Genomic DNA, 14,714 nt, shown 5'->3' on the forward strand with positions numbered 1-14,714 from the left:
GTCAAACTGCTGTCAAACTGTGACAAACAATCGTCTCAACACGTCTATATATTTATCACAAGGATCTGCTGATGTCAGAGACTTGAATAAACCTTCATTCTTTCACATAAAAGAAATGCATATGGAAGAGTTCGACCTTTGGAAGAGTTATGTGATATGTTCCCCGCTATTCTCAGTGCCACATCTCAGTGACATCAAACTCTTTAAACTTATTGGAAAATGAACCGGAAACTGATCGGAAAGATATCAAATTTTTCGGGTAATTCAATTCAATTATAAAGCTTTTTTGTACACGCAACACCACATGCGGTATAAGGGTATATTAAGTTTGTACGGATGTATACAGCACAGATGTATACAGTCGACTCAGAATCCCTTTCTGGAACGCCTTAAGCTTCTTTGTCTACTTGATGTGTGCCCATGTATTCTTGTGTTGAACATACAGGTTGCAATTTCTTTGGTACTTTGATGAAATTTTATAGACCGGCGTGTTATCACCCAAGGGCGAATGCTATGGCAAATAGTTCTGATCGGACGACTTTAGCCATTCCTTCCGATATAACGCCTCTGTTTTGATATGTCGTTATGTGAGTAACTGTATCAACCGAAGCGATGAAAGGGGCTTAACGATGAATCATCGCTCACTGGTAAAGTGTTTTTACTTGTTTCCATAAATATTTTGAAAACGATTTACGGATTTTTTTTTCTCGTTCAAATTCTTTACATCCATATGGAGTGAAGTAATCTTTTTGAGTAGATTGAAATTTTTACACCTAAAGTTGAAAATCCATATGAAATACCTACTCATATTTTACATAACTTTTCGCTTGACAACAGTTGAAACAGTGCCAATAAAGTGTTCAGCAACAAATAGTTGGCACACAGTTAACGCATTCACTCAAACATATGCTGCATTATATGTAGAAAACTTTTCTCATTTCATACCTGGGGAAATGATAAAAGTTTTATAAATTTGTAACATATACACAACATACTTGTATATTTATATATGTGTATGCTAGTAAAATAATAATAATGAAAATTTCAAGCAGTCGAAGTGAACAAGAAAAATAAAAAGACAGATCATCTTAATCAGTCGCTTAAGAGCGCGATAGTAGTGTACTATTAGTTTGCAGTTTAAAGAAAAGCGATTTTTTGACCATTTTTTTTTTATGGCAAGAAATACAGCAGAATATAAAATATTTAGCGAATTTATTAAGCATATATTTAAATAATAAAAAAAAAAAAACATTTCCCGTAAACATTAAAACGCAGCAACACCGGAGCCATTCTCACGAGGCACTACCAATGTAACGAAGTCTGCGCATATAGCGTAACTGTTCTAAATCTGAATTAACAAGAAATCAAAAAAGAAAGTCATTTAATTTACATTTCTCTATTTAGAGAAGTATGTATGTAGGATTTGTTTATGAATATTGAGTTGTGAAGCGATTGGCAAATGCTTGAACGAAAAAGCTTCATTCGGGATAGAGAAAAGGTTTCTCCCTTACAAAAAGTATTCAAATTAACTTGTTACTGGAACTGGCCAGAAGTGTAGGTTACTGTGCGTACGTGTTGTAAAAACGTACTCTGCGATATTTTTAACTGTGAAGCTCACTTTGTTGCATTTATAATTTTCCCTTACTGCATTCTCTATTATCAATCCATTCACTCATAACAAATAAAAACATGTAAGAAAATTAAATTCAGCCGGGACCGATTCTTGTATACCCATCACCGCTATCCTAAAAAAGACAAACAAAGTAAAAGGACATAATTTTCATGCTATATAATGTGACGGGGGCGCAGTTGATTTTTTCTATTTTCAAAATAAAAGCTGTTTTCGCGCAGACGTGCTGGCTTTATGGGCGTGTCCTTGGAAAAAATTAAATCCCTAGCATACTTTTTTGCAAATTTTTAGTGCGATATCTTACTTTTCACTAAAGGATGAATGTTTACCACATATACTATACGGTTGCGCAGACGGACATATGAACGGATTTATGGACGAACATGCTTAGGTAGCCAATGGGTGGAATTTAAAAAAGAAAATTAAATTTTAATACATTATAATATTGGAAAGGCGTGGTGAATTTTTTTCTAAACCTCTACAGGTACTACGGCATGGCCTATGGAATATACGTTCAATAGGCACGTGGGCTTTGTAGGTGCGTCCTTTGAAAAGTTTAGGTCAATTCAAAATCTTTTGCAAATTTTTAGGCGATATCCTCATTTTCGCTAACGGGAGAATGTTTACCACAACAGACAGATGGACAGACGAACAGGTGGACATGTTTAGGTGCATTCAAGGGTTGTAACTCGCCAAGAGTTTGTATATTTTATGAGGTTTTTGTAGCTTGTTTCTGCGCATTAGAAACTTATTGAAAGAATAATTAAATTTTGATACACTATAATATTGGGTAGACGTAATCAATTGTTTCCATTTTTGTGCACAAGTGCTAGTTAATGGCCCAAAGAATTTGGGTTCGAATTTTTCTACATTTATTTTATTTACATTTAGTTTATGAGAAATAAACAAAAAACCAATTTTCCATTCCTTTTAAAAAACAGAGATGTTCTCTGTTTACGTGGTGCTGTGGGCGTCTCCTTCGACCAATTTGGACCATCTTACCAATACCAACAAGCGTGCAAAACCTTTGAATGTTTTCGCCTAATATGAAGTCGATGTCTTCATTTTTACAGTTAGGAGAATGTTTACAAGAGAACTTACACAGACGCACAGACAGATATGCTTAAATCAATGGAGAATTTGATGCTGATCAAAAATACACACACTTTGTGGGGTCTCTGATGCTTTTCTCTGGGCGTTGCATTTGTTTTGACAAAATGAATATATCTCTCACCTTTGCTTGACGGGTATAACATAAGATAAAATGAAATAAGAAAAGAATTGGGAAGCATGGAGAAGGACACTTCTGGCAAAATATCATAGTTGGATGGCAGATATGAAAACACTCAAAAAAAAAAAAAAAAATACATACATCGATCTATAATCAAACTAGCGGCTAATTTCTTCAAGGTGCAGATAAAAAGCTATGCGCTCACATTAAATTTTTATTACTTACCACAGCGAATTATCTATTGTTGACGTGCTGAATTCTAGAAAAAGAAGAAGATGTTAGATAACAATTATAACCGACTTTCAACGAACTTGTGTCAAGTGTTGCTGTATACATGTACGTTCCTCGTGATGATTTGCTTTTCACTTTCATTGCATAATTTTACGTTGATTAATAAACGGGTTTTCTTTCCTTCGTCGATTTTGCCCACGGGTCCGCAAGCGTGCATGGAGCACTCTACACGCTGTATGCTGTTTACGTACATTCTTTTTTTGTTTATGCTTTGTTGCTGCTTTCATATTTCTTTCAACAGCTTTTAAAGCATCTTGAGAGTAAAAAGTTTATTCGCACAAAATACCTTCTAATCTAAGTGCTATGAATACCTCAAGCATTAATACTTTTATATAAGCAGCTTATTTACGTGCGAAGAGTTTTTCAAAAATGGCTATAGAAAGAATTTCGACAGCAAACGATTGGGATTTAACTACAATTTAATAAAATAAATTGCACTCCAGAAAGTATGCTATTCCTTTTTTACTTGACTAGTAAATCGTAACAATTTTAATATCAACCAAAAATATAGAAATTATATTGAGCTATCAAAATTTGCTCAGCAAAATTATGAGTTACTACTCCGTGGCATCCAATACAGACAATAGATATGAAAGACGGTAAAAGAGAGTAAAAGAAGTGCAATGAGTACACTCTTCACTTTACTTATTCTTCCTAATATCTACTATACATAATTTTCTTATTTATTGCGCAATATTGCTCTAGGAACGTTAGCACTTTTCCACATCACTTCTGAGATATTGCACTAGGAATGTTCGAATTTTTTTTTTAAAGGGCAGCTTCCCCGAATATATTTCAGATATATGTATCATTAATCATTTTTATTGCCCATCCTTAAGTGCACAAGTTTTGGTTCGAAATTAAAAAAAAAGAATCGTTTCTTCTAAAAATGTTGTCATAGATTACGTAAAATATCATTTAAAAAATTCAGGTAATAATATTGTGTATTTATTTCGAAAAAAGTTAGTATAGGAATTTTCATATTATTTATGAATTAAATACAGCAAAGCAATTGCGATTTTTGTTACGACACAATCCAACCTTTTATTTGTTGCACTCAATCCGTGAATATCCTTTGCAACCTGGTAATTTGGATTTGTTTTTAGAACCGCACCTTTTCTCATCATGATCTACACCAATCAGGCCGTAAATCTTTTGGCGGAACTGGCTTTGTGGGACTTCCCTTCTATCTATCTCCCTTTCAAGATTCCTCCGCATACAACATTTACCAAACATCTGGCATATATGCGATAACATTTTCAAATGCAACATGAAACATTGATAGATTGCTTACAAAACAACAGATACGAAATAATTTTATTTTCAAATTAGATAAATCACTCTTACGTTACGTAGATTTAAAAAAAAAGGAAAATATCTCTCCAACTACGATACCAAACTTCATTACCCACCGCATTCAAATGTCAAAAAAAGATAAAACTTAACCGCCAAAAGTAATGTCAGGTTTTTTCTTTCACACATGATTTATTGTCTATCGCATACTCAAAGATTATGATTGAAATTGAGTGGAATTAGAATGTAGACAATTGACAGCAGTATACATTTAAGGGTTGCCCTTATGCTAAAATAAATATTAAATTGATATAAGAGTAATAACAAATATTTAAAAAAATGTTAATATTTATATATAATATGCACAACGTAGAAGTACCTTTAATAAATAATTACTATAGCGTTCTAATTTAATAACTAATTTAATAAAATATATAAAAAAACAATATAATTTTTACTAAATCAATAAGGGTAAAAGAAAAAGTATACCATCATGGCACACTTTCTTCATTATTTTTTTCAATTTTTTATCCATTCTCCATGTCCACATCGTCGGTCACAAGCCAAGGAAAGTCCTCTTCCATTTGTTTTACGATAGCCTGGATGATTATATTCCTTCTCTACATCTTCTCTAAAAATGTATCGATCAAATGAAGCCTGAAAGCGATCCAACCTGACCCTGATACATTTCAAACTATCCGTGTTTAGGATAGATGATAGAGATGGGCAGCACTCGTTTCTGAGTACTCCTTATTTGTTATAGACCATTCGAACAAGTCCGTTAAGTTGCCGTCCATTAAATCCAAACGCTTACCGCATTTAGACTCCCTCACCGCATGCTCACATATTAAATACCCTGGCACATATCGTTGTGATACAGTCTGAAAAAATTTAATTTAATTAAGTGGCAATTATCGTCTATTCGTGGCAATTGCAGTATAGTTTTCCTTTCATCATGTACAAACAGGAAAGGATATGAAATATACAAACCAGTTTCAAGCACGAAAATTCATATTACTGTGATGGGGTGGTTAGTCAAGGCGTCGATTTTTATTTAAGTCACATTTTGGACAAAGTCGAATATTGATAATTATTTAGAAATCGGGAACAATTAAAGAACAAGTTTTTTTAAATAAAGATAAGAAATTCTTACGCGCAATAGATTAGGAAAATTAAGAAGAATAAGTCTAAGAAAAATAAATTAGCAATAAATAGAGAGAAGAGAGAGTATAGAAAAACAATAGTAATTGTTGTAAAAGGAGGCAAATCTGTTCACCTCAAAATACTAAAAAATGATGAAAGGTCGAATGGAACGTAAAATCAAAATTGAAGATTCTATGGCGAACGCGAACTAATCTACGCCAATGTCTGTGGCTTAGAGTATTATTTCATCCGGTAACCGAAGATTGTCCCCATAAAACATTTCAGCCGATGAGGCTGTTTGTACATTGCACGTACTACGAACAGAACTACCCTCACCTTAACGATTTTTCAAGTGTGCGCAGTACTACGTACATCACGTTTACAAAGGGAGAGTTTATAATTTTGAGATGTAGAAATGAAAAAAAGTTGAATTAAATTAAATTAAGCTTTCCGGGTGAACTTGTGAATCTCCCGGTACACGTGATTGTCTTCATGTGAACCCTTTGAAAATGGGCATTAGCTGTTGCTTTTACTTAAATAAACAGAATAACATCTTCGTGAAATTTAATAGCGAGACTGTGAAGGATGCGTTATGAAAACACTACCTTATCACACATACGATGATTTCTTTTGACATCATTGGTGGTGAGACACATTAATGAACATCTACCGCCACTTTGCCTGAAGCTGACCTCTTTATGCAGGAAGATGAAGAATAATGGTAAAATTACCAAATTCATAGTCTTCAACAATGATTTGTCTAAAATGAGTCTTACAACCAATGATGGCGCTAGGGCTCATATGGTCTTTATATTTTTCTACACAGGTACAATAAGGTCTTGTCTTTCTCCAATATCTTGTTTATTACTCTTATCTTAATTTTCTTTAGAAACTCATTCTTGTTGGGATTCTCACGTATACGATTATAGTATTGTTGGGATAAAATTTAAGTAAACGCGTACGGAATTATAATTTTTATAAATTTTAGTAAATCAATGGCTCTCATGCAATAATCTTTTCATTACACAGCTTACATTGTTGCCTTGAATTTTTGTAATGACCATCTTGCTCGCTTATTACTCAAATCTTAATTCCGCTACGTTCGAATCTTGAGCCATTTGCCAGTCAAAAATTTTTTCGGAGCTACCTTAAGTTAGATGGTCTTAATCAGAACGTTGCACATTTGAGCTGGTCTACGAAACCCCATGACCTTTGTAATCTTCTTGACCATAATATAGTTGATATTTTTGCCATAAGTGAAATTTGGCTAAAGAACTAAGGATTGTGACGCGGCCGTCATTTTTCCAGTGAATTTATCTCGAAATGACCGATCAGTGTCTAAAGGTGGGAGAATTTTAATTGTAATATTTACTTGTTTCTCATTCGTAATAATCGTCGCGTTAGCTGACCGTATTGTTTTTTTTTTGTCTTTTCTTCTATTAAAACATCCGCGCACCTGGTCTTTTGCCGTTACACAAAAGTGGCTGACTTTTACTAGATGACTAAAAAAATTACTTTCTATTACACAAGAGCATTGCCCAGCGTGGGTGTCCGTTACACAAAACCGTCCGACTTTGAATAGATGAATTAAAAATATTACTCTCTGTTATATGATTACTGCAGGAGAATAGCTTAAAACTAGTAAAAGAGTGGCGGATAGAAAGGCTCCTGGGCCGAACAGCGTACTAAATGTCTCAACAAAGGCAGCGCTCGAAGGAGGCCAATGATCTTCGTTAGAATGTTTCAACAATGTCTAGAAGGGACGACATTTCCCAATAGATGGAAAATGCAAAAGCTTGTCCCATCCCGAAAGATATCAGGCGGCTGAAGGAGCCGTCTTTCTACCAGCCTATCTGTCCGACGAACTCAAGAGGCAAATTACCGTAGAAGATTATATACGATCGGTTGCTGCTGCTGGCAGAAGAAACTGATGTTCTTTCGAAAAACCAATATGAATTCAAAGGACCGCGGTCCACTGTGGACGCCATCAGCCATATGATAGCTACGCTTGCCATAAAGAACGCTTTCACAACGTTAGATTCGCATTGGCAAAATCCTCACAAAGATAAGGGTCCCAAGGTACTTACTCCATCTAATAACAAGTTACCTTTTCACGCCTACGTTATGTGCGTTAAGGAACGGTACGAAGTTAGGGCAGACGTTCCGCAAGGATCTCTGCTAGTTCCGCTCTTGTGGAACATTATATGCGATGGCGTAAAGAAAACTGCCGATGCCGAGCAGCGCGTCAGTGGGGGTTTTGCAGACGAGATTTCTCTTGCTGTCATAGACACGTTAGGGAGATCAATGGGACAGCCAAAGGGATAGTCGGTAATGTGAAAGCAAAGCTATACGCGACGAGATTAGACCTGGCTGAACATAAAATCGAGGTTGTGCTATAGGGCGCCAAAAAATCGAGAAGGTGTGTGGCTACATCATTCGATCTTTTACAGCACTTAAGTGGCTTGCTGTGGTCATTAAGCTAAGCTAAACTTCAAACAACGCGTCCAGTATGCGGCAACCCTTATACTATATATTAGTGGGCCTAGAACTGCTGTAGAAACGGTCATGGCTGCAGTTGTTACATCTGTCTTCTTGTATGCAAGTCCAATATAGGTTGGAGCTCTTGCTGTAAAAGTAACGTACAGAAAAATGGCGGATGGCGTATATGATATACGCCCTCAGTGCCCTTAGCAGCATATACAGCTTCCAAACGACCTTGGAAGAAGCGGCCCTACTGATCGCCGGGGCAATCTCGATTGATATTGACTGGTGAGATAAGACGCATCTACGAAAAAAAGGCGGAGCGCCTGACATCAATTATCAGGTGGCAAGCACGAAGGCAGACGGCAACGAAGGATAGATGGACGTCCCCGCTCATTATCGGCTTAGCAAAAAGGACCAGAGGACGGCATGGTGAGGTAAACTATTACCTCATCCAATACTTAACTGGTCATGGCTGCTTCCGAAGTTATCTACACCTGCTCGGACATAACAGCTGGCCAATATATCTGGGCTGTGCAGACGACGAAGAAAATATAGAGCACGCAATGCGCAATTAAACCTAAATTCTTTTCGTATCGTCGACCTATCATGATCCGCACGATACAGTGCAGAGCATGGTCAAGAGTTCTGAAGCATGGAGTGCTGTGAACGACTTCACGACTAGAGTACCGCAGGAACCAAAGCAGCCAAAGACACAGCCGTTGGAGAGAAGAGGAATCTGAAGCCAATAGAGTAGTGCACTAAGGTCTCATCACTACAGGCGCACTAATTGCAAACAGCCTCCGCGAAGTAATAGCTATCAGTGACCCCGCGGAAGCGAATGGACGACGAAGCATATGCAGGGGGCAGTTTAAGTCGATAGGCGCTATAGATGGCGAATCATGTATGTTCATGGCACGCGCGAGAAGTATCTGTGGTAGATTTTTACCTTCAGCCGGCATAACAAAAGAAAAAAACGCACACAAACGGGCACATAGATGCACCTTCATAAACAGTGTATACACAGTACTATGTGTTATATAATGCTCTTCCGGCTTTTTAAATACCACACAAATGCGCTTGAGTGCGGTAGAGTTTTTAATAAAAGACGATAGCCTTTGATGCTAGTGATTTAAGAGTTAAGTCTTAAAATTCATTTCTCTGGCGAAATTAATAATAATAATAAATACTGCACATACATTTTTACGTGGAACATGCAGCGTACAGTATGGCATACAGTACGGCTTGATCATATTATATTAAAATCATATCCTCTTCTTAAACATAACCTTAGGACGAATATATAATGTGTAAATGCATTTACATAAACATTACAATAAAAATGAGTGAACACGAATCTGTATATGTTTTCGTGTATTCACATATGGCTTCTCAGACAACATTGTACTATATGGCGAGTTATAACACGTGTATGCTATCCGTTTACTGCTGTTTGTCAGACAATGACGTCGACACGTATAATAGACTGTCATAAGTAACAACGTTGGCGTCATATGTTTCACATTTTTACTGAAAAAATTTGTAAGCAAGTGATATATATTTAAGATATGTATAAGAGTTATACAGTGGAGTTAAGTCTCGAAAACGACATCAATTAATCTTTTTATATCTGCAGATCTCTATAGATTAATTTTAAATGTTTGCTTTAAACTTTTTAGCGCCTTCAAATCCATCACTTAATTAATACTTATAACTATAAATAATTAATATTAGTTTATAGAAAAATTTTAAATAATTTCCTGCTAAAGTGATTGATTGCAAGGCAAACCCTTGTCGATCCTGACCACCCGAACAGGATTCCAGCAGATGACTTAGGAACATCGGTATAGTAAACGAAAGATTCATAGAGGAAACAATGTCAATGACTGTCATTGTCATTATATTAATAATGTATGCTAAACGAAATATTTTGGGCAATGACTTTTCACTAACCCACAACCAAATCTGTTAGCAGTCATTCAGAGAAGCTTCTACGTCTACAGATGAACAATTGACTGTGTTTATACTCCTCATAAGCTGAGCTAGAGGGTATATTAAGTCTATCCGGATGTAGGATACATCCAGATATATTTACGATGGACCCACCTTTCATTCTTCTTATCAATTCAGAATAATTTTTTCGATACAACATTGTTTGACCATCCATTATCTGCTCTAGCTGTCTAATGTCTGCCCATGTACGTTTGGGTAAACCCTTGCAGGTCGTCGTGTTTTTAATCTTTTAAAGAAAACGCAGTACACTGATGCATTTCGACGGGCAATAGATGTCCCATATTGGTGTAACGTCAACGCGTTAGAAAGAAACGAGGAAAGAGAAGCAGGTAGGGGCCGGTTGACCGCAACCTAGTGGATTGTGCCTAATTACTCAGTGTTATGCCTTCATCGACTAAGCATTCATTACAACTACGATCAAAGTAAACTCTACCTCACTTGACACTTGAACCCGTAAACACTGACATGGTAGTCGCGAATCCTATCCACTCATTTTGATCCAACGACGGAAGGTGAGATTTTCATGGCAACAAGGCCTAATTCTGGGTATTTAATGATACAAATAGTTGAAAAATACCAAACTTGTGGTAAAATAATTAATTTTACGAAATTTGAACTATATCGTTCAAATTGCGTGCTCGATCTACGATAACCATCCCCCATAGAACTAAGCATTTATACGGTATCGAGCTACGATTTTGAAGCATTATGACGAAAATAAATGAACTGTTAAATTGCGCACGGTATTTAACGGTTGGTCTTTCTAAACTGTACCGTTTGATTTGTTTTATTATTGGCATTGTTCAACTGTACGCAAAAACGCCCGTCCCATTCGCCAACTAAGGCCGCTTCTGATCGCATTTACCCATGTATGGGTGCTACATAATGGCAGCAGATTTTAATGAGATATATATATAAAATCCGCTACAATTTTTTTCCGGTATAATCCAAAGATTGCATTCCTTTGGAAAGCCTATCTATCTATGGTCTATGTCGACCATAAAGTTTTCAGCTAACTCGGATAGGTAATAAAGCCTCGATCATTAAATCGTTTTGACAGTTGGCACATTTTATCTTAAAGTTTTTAATTATTCAAACCTTGGGTAAATGTTTTGAAAAGTTGAGGATGGAGGTTATGTCCGACGTCATATAAAGCATGGCTTCATCAAACTCACCACAGACACTGGTGCGTCAAAAGTGATTAATTTGCGGCTTTACTTTGTTGAATATAAAGAAATCGAGATACCTTTTTTCTTCTATGGCCAACTATAACGCGAAGGTGCATTTTCCCACGTCCTTGGCTTTGATATAAATTCGATGAAATTTTTTTGTTTTTTTTTGAATTGCGATGCAAATCCCTTCTTCCAATAAGGTGTAATAATTTGCGCGCATGGCGATATACGATTGCGAATGAGATTCTTAAGAATTTTGCGTTATGCTATAAGCCGGCAAAATGAAGGGTCACTTTATAATTTTACAAGACTTTACGGTTAATAAGTCCACTGTAAGTAAATTAATGGAAAAATTAAAACACATAAATAATGACAACGTTAGTCCGTTAACGCCTATTTATGACCATAAATATGAAATTTACTTAACCTGGGCTTTCCTAACACATAACATAAGATAGGCGGGCTGGATGGCAGGCAGGCAGGCTTTCCCGCACTTAAATAAATACATCGACATAATTTAAAGATATACTCACAAGGGCAAGGAAACATTTCTTTATAAATTAAACCTTTAGATGTTAAGCTTCTTGTTGCTTGTGTGCTGCAAATGAGAGAACGCACAAAATACAACGGAATGCGTGTGAATAGCGCATACATAGTTTGCTCAATGCATGAAAAACTATAATAAAAAAAAAAGGCAGGGAAGCGACTATGTACATGATATGCACGACAGTGTTTAAGTATATGTGCGTATATACGTTAAGCGATAATGAAAGTGCGTTCATTGTTCATCGGAAACTTATGATAACACAAGACAAAGCTCTAAGGATAATGATAACAACAAGAACAATAGTATTATAATAATAATAACAATAATAGGAAACAGCGAGATTGTTAAACGCTACGACACGGCCGTTAAATAATTTCTACACAGTTTGACGTTAACATTTCAACTACAGTGTAATTATACTGCTGTTGAGTTTTTTATTACCTTTCTAAAGCCTTATAATGAAGGCTTAGTCTTTGATGGCCGACGTTGGGCAACGGTTGTGTTCGCTGTTTTTGTAGAGCCGTTTAAGAAAAATCTTACAACAAATGCAATATAAAATGTTGAAGATTCGTTCATAATTTAATCTCTTTAATCTTTATCATTTATAACCTGCTATGATGTGTATAAGTGTTTTCACTTGAAATTTTAAAAAAAAATTTTACTTAATGATTTTAAAGCTATTTTATGAAAAATATAACGGCAGCAGTCGCCATAGCTCACAAATATCTTCATTGGTACTAATTTTGTAATTATTTTGAATCCTGTACTGAATGACATCAAGTTTGTCCATCATCAACAACATTATCGAAAATTGCTGTGATAATGTCAATGCCTTGCTCGTCCCCCAACCGAGACATAACCGTAAATAAACGTCTTCCTAAGTCCGGTATTTTGCGTTTAGATATAACTAAACCCAAACGTTCATCAGGTGGTTCTGTTGAATTTCGTTCACAGCCACAATGGTTTGCCTCGGTAAGTCACTACATGTGTACGCTGTATGTGTGCATTCGATTTTTTTTTTTTTTTTTTTTTTCATTTCTTTATTTATCTACGTTTTGCTGTCCCTTTCATATTTTTTTCAACGACTTTTAAAGCACGTTCGAGGAAAAAACAGTTTTTCACAAAAAATATCTTTTTTAGCCCAGGCATCACAAATAGCCGAAACTAGTTTTGTGAAGGATTTACAAAGGTGCTAAGAGCAGTTTAAAAAAAGGCCAAAAGAAGTAGAAATTATACGGCAAACGTTGAACGGCAAAATGAATGCTAGTACTTATCATACTCTCTAGACCACACCATAATGTTTTCAATGTCCGGTAAACAATTAAGGCCTCCCTTCCGCATAAACGCTTTCATAAAAAGTGAACCAACAATTGTAAGGCGTAATCGTTAAGGTAGAGACTAGTTTTTATTAAGCCCGTTAATTGGAATAGTAGTAAGCGAAGATGCTTAATGATTCGCTTTTACCCCGTCTCCTCAGAATTTCTAAAGTAAAATTTAATACAAACTTATGGTCACTAAAGACCAATAAGAACATCATGGGTAGGGAAGACTGACTTTCAAAATACCTGACATTACTTTGCCTAACGTACCTAGTTCGACATTTATTTTCATTTTCATTTATTTGAAAGGAAATGCAAAAATGACCCATTATATTTCCAAGTAAAAGTCGGAGTCCCTATTCGGGAACGAGCCTAAAAAAATGCTCACTTATGTAGTCGCAGTTTAGCAAAGTTAAGCGTCTTATTAAAGATTTTATTATTCTTCGGCTTAGAGTGAGTGCTGAAAATTAAACTTTATTGCTTACCAGCCATAAGAACCGTATATGAGGTGTAATCCAAAAACCAATCCAAATCTGTAGTCCAACTTTTGCTTGATTAATTTTTATGCTAAATTATTATTAAAAAAATTGGCAAATGGGATCTAAATTTCCCAGATCATTTTAATATGCTCAAAATACTAGTTGCTCAGCGGTTTTGCTCAAGAGATTTTAATATTTGCAGTTGTTTCATATGATATTCTCAAAGTAAGACCCTGTTGATGAGATGATCGTAAAAGTAACCCATGCAATCAATCTTGGGCGAAGACACCACGCACCACAGTGTACTAAGTTTCTTATAAATATTTATCAAACATGGCAATCTATAGATTTGACACAAATATGTGTTGACGCATTTTAGATACAAGGCACACTAACCAGCTTCGCAGGGGATCAGAAAATGATTCCGATTTTATCGCCACAATAAGGCAGGTAGGCCAGTTAAGTCTCCTAAATCTTACACCTGCACAAACTACGCCTTATGGCAAGCGGTGAACGATATAAATAGTGTATCTAAATATAAGTAAACGAAGAGAGTTACTGTCATAAGACGAAATGAACCAAAGTGTTTTCACGCTAAGATAATATAAAAATTTGCTGAATCGATGCAAATAATGAAAATAAAATAAAATGTTGTTTATAAATATGTTCTACATTCCGTCCGTATGTACTTTATTGGCAAAGTAAACGTCGAATTCATGGAAGAAAAAGATTGAGTGGCAGCTGGGAAGACTTCTTCACAAAATCATTTCGTCAAATGAGAAATGAGGCCTTCTAAAGAAATCATCCAATTGGCTGATCCATCAAACGCTCACATTAGATTACGAACAACAAGAGGATAGCTCTTCGTTGTACATTCGTTCTCCCGAATAGATATAAGTTGTGTATAGCAAAGGAATTAATAATAAATTTTCTTATTTACTTTTAATTGAAGGAATCATATTTTTAATTAATTAATTCAATTATGTTAAGTACGCAAAATTTCTTTCTTTCTTCTTATTTCTATGATGTTGGAAGTTTGTGAGAAAAAGAGAAAAAAAAAAGATAGGGAGAGAGAGAGAGAGAGAGAGAGAGAGAGAGAGAGAGAGAGAGAGAGA

Source organism: Glossina fuscipes, unplaced genomic scaffold, assembly GCF_014805625.2.
Source record: "Glossina fuscipes isolate IAEA_lab_2018 unplaced genomic scaffold, Yale_Gfus_2 1, whole genome shotgun sequence".
Taxonomy (NCBI): Eukaryota; Metazoa; Arthropoda; class Insecta; order Diptera; family Glossinidae; genus Glossina; species Glossina fuscipes.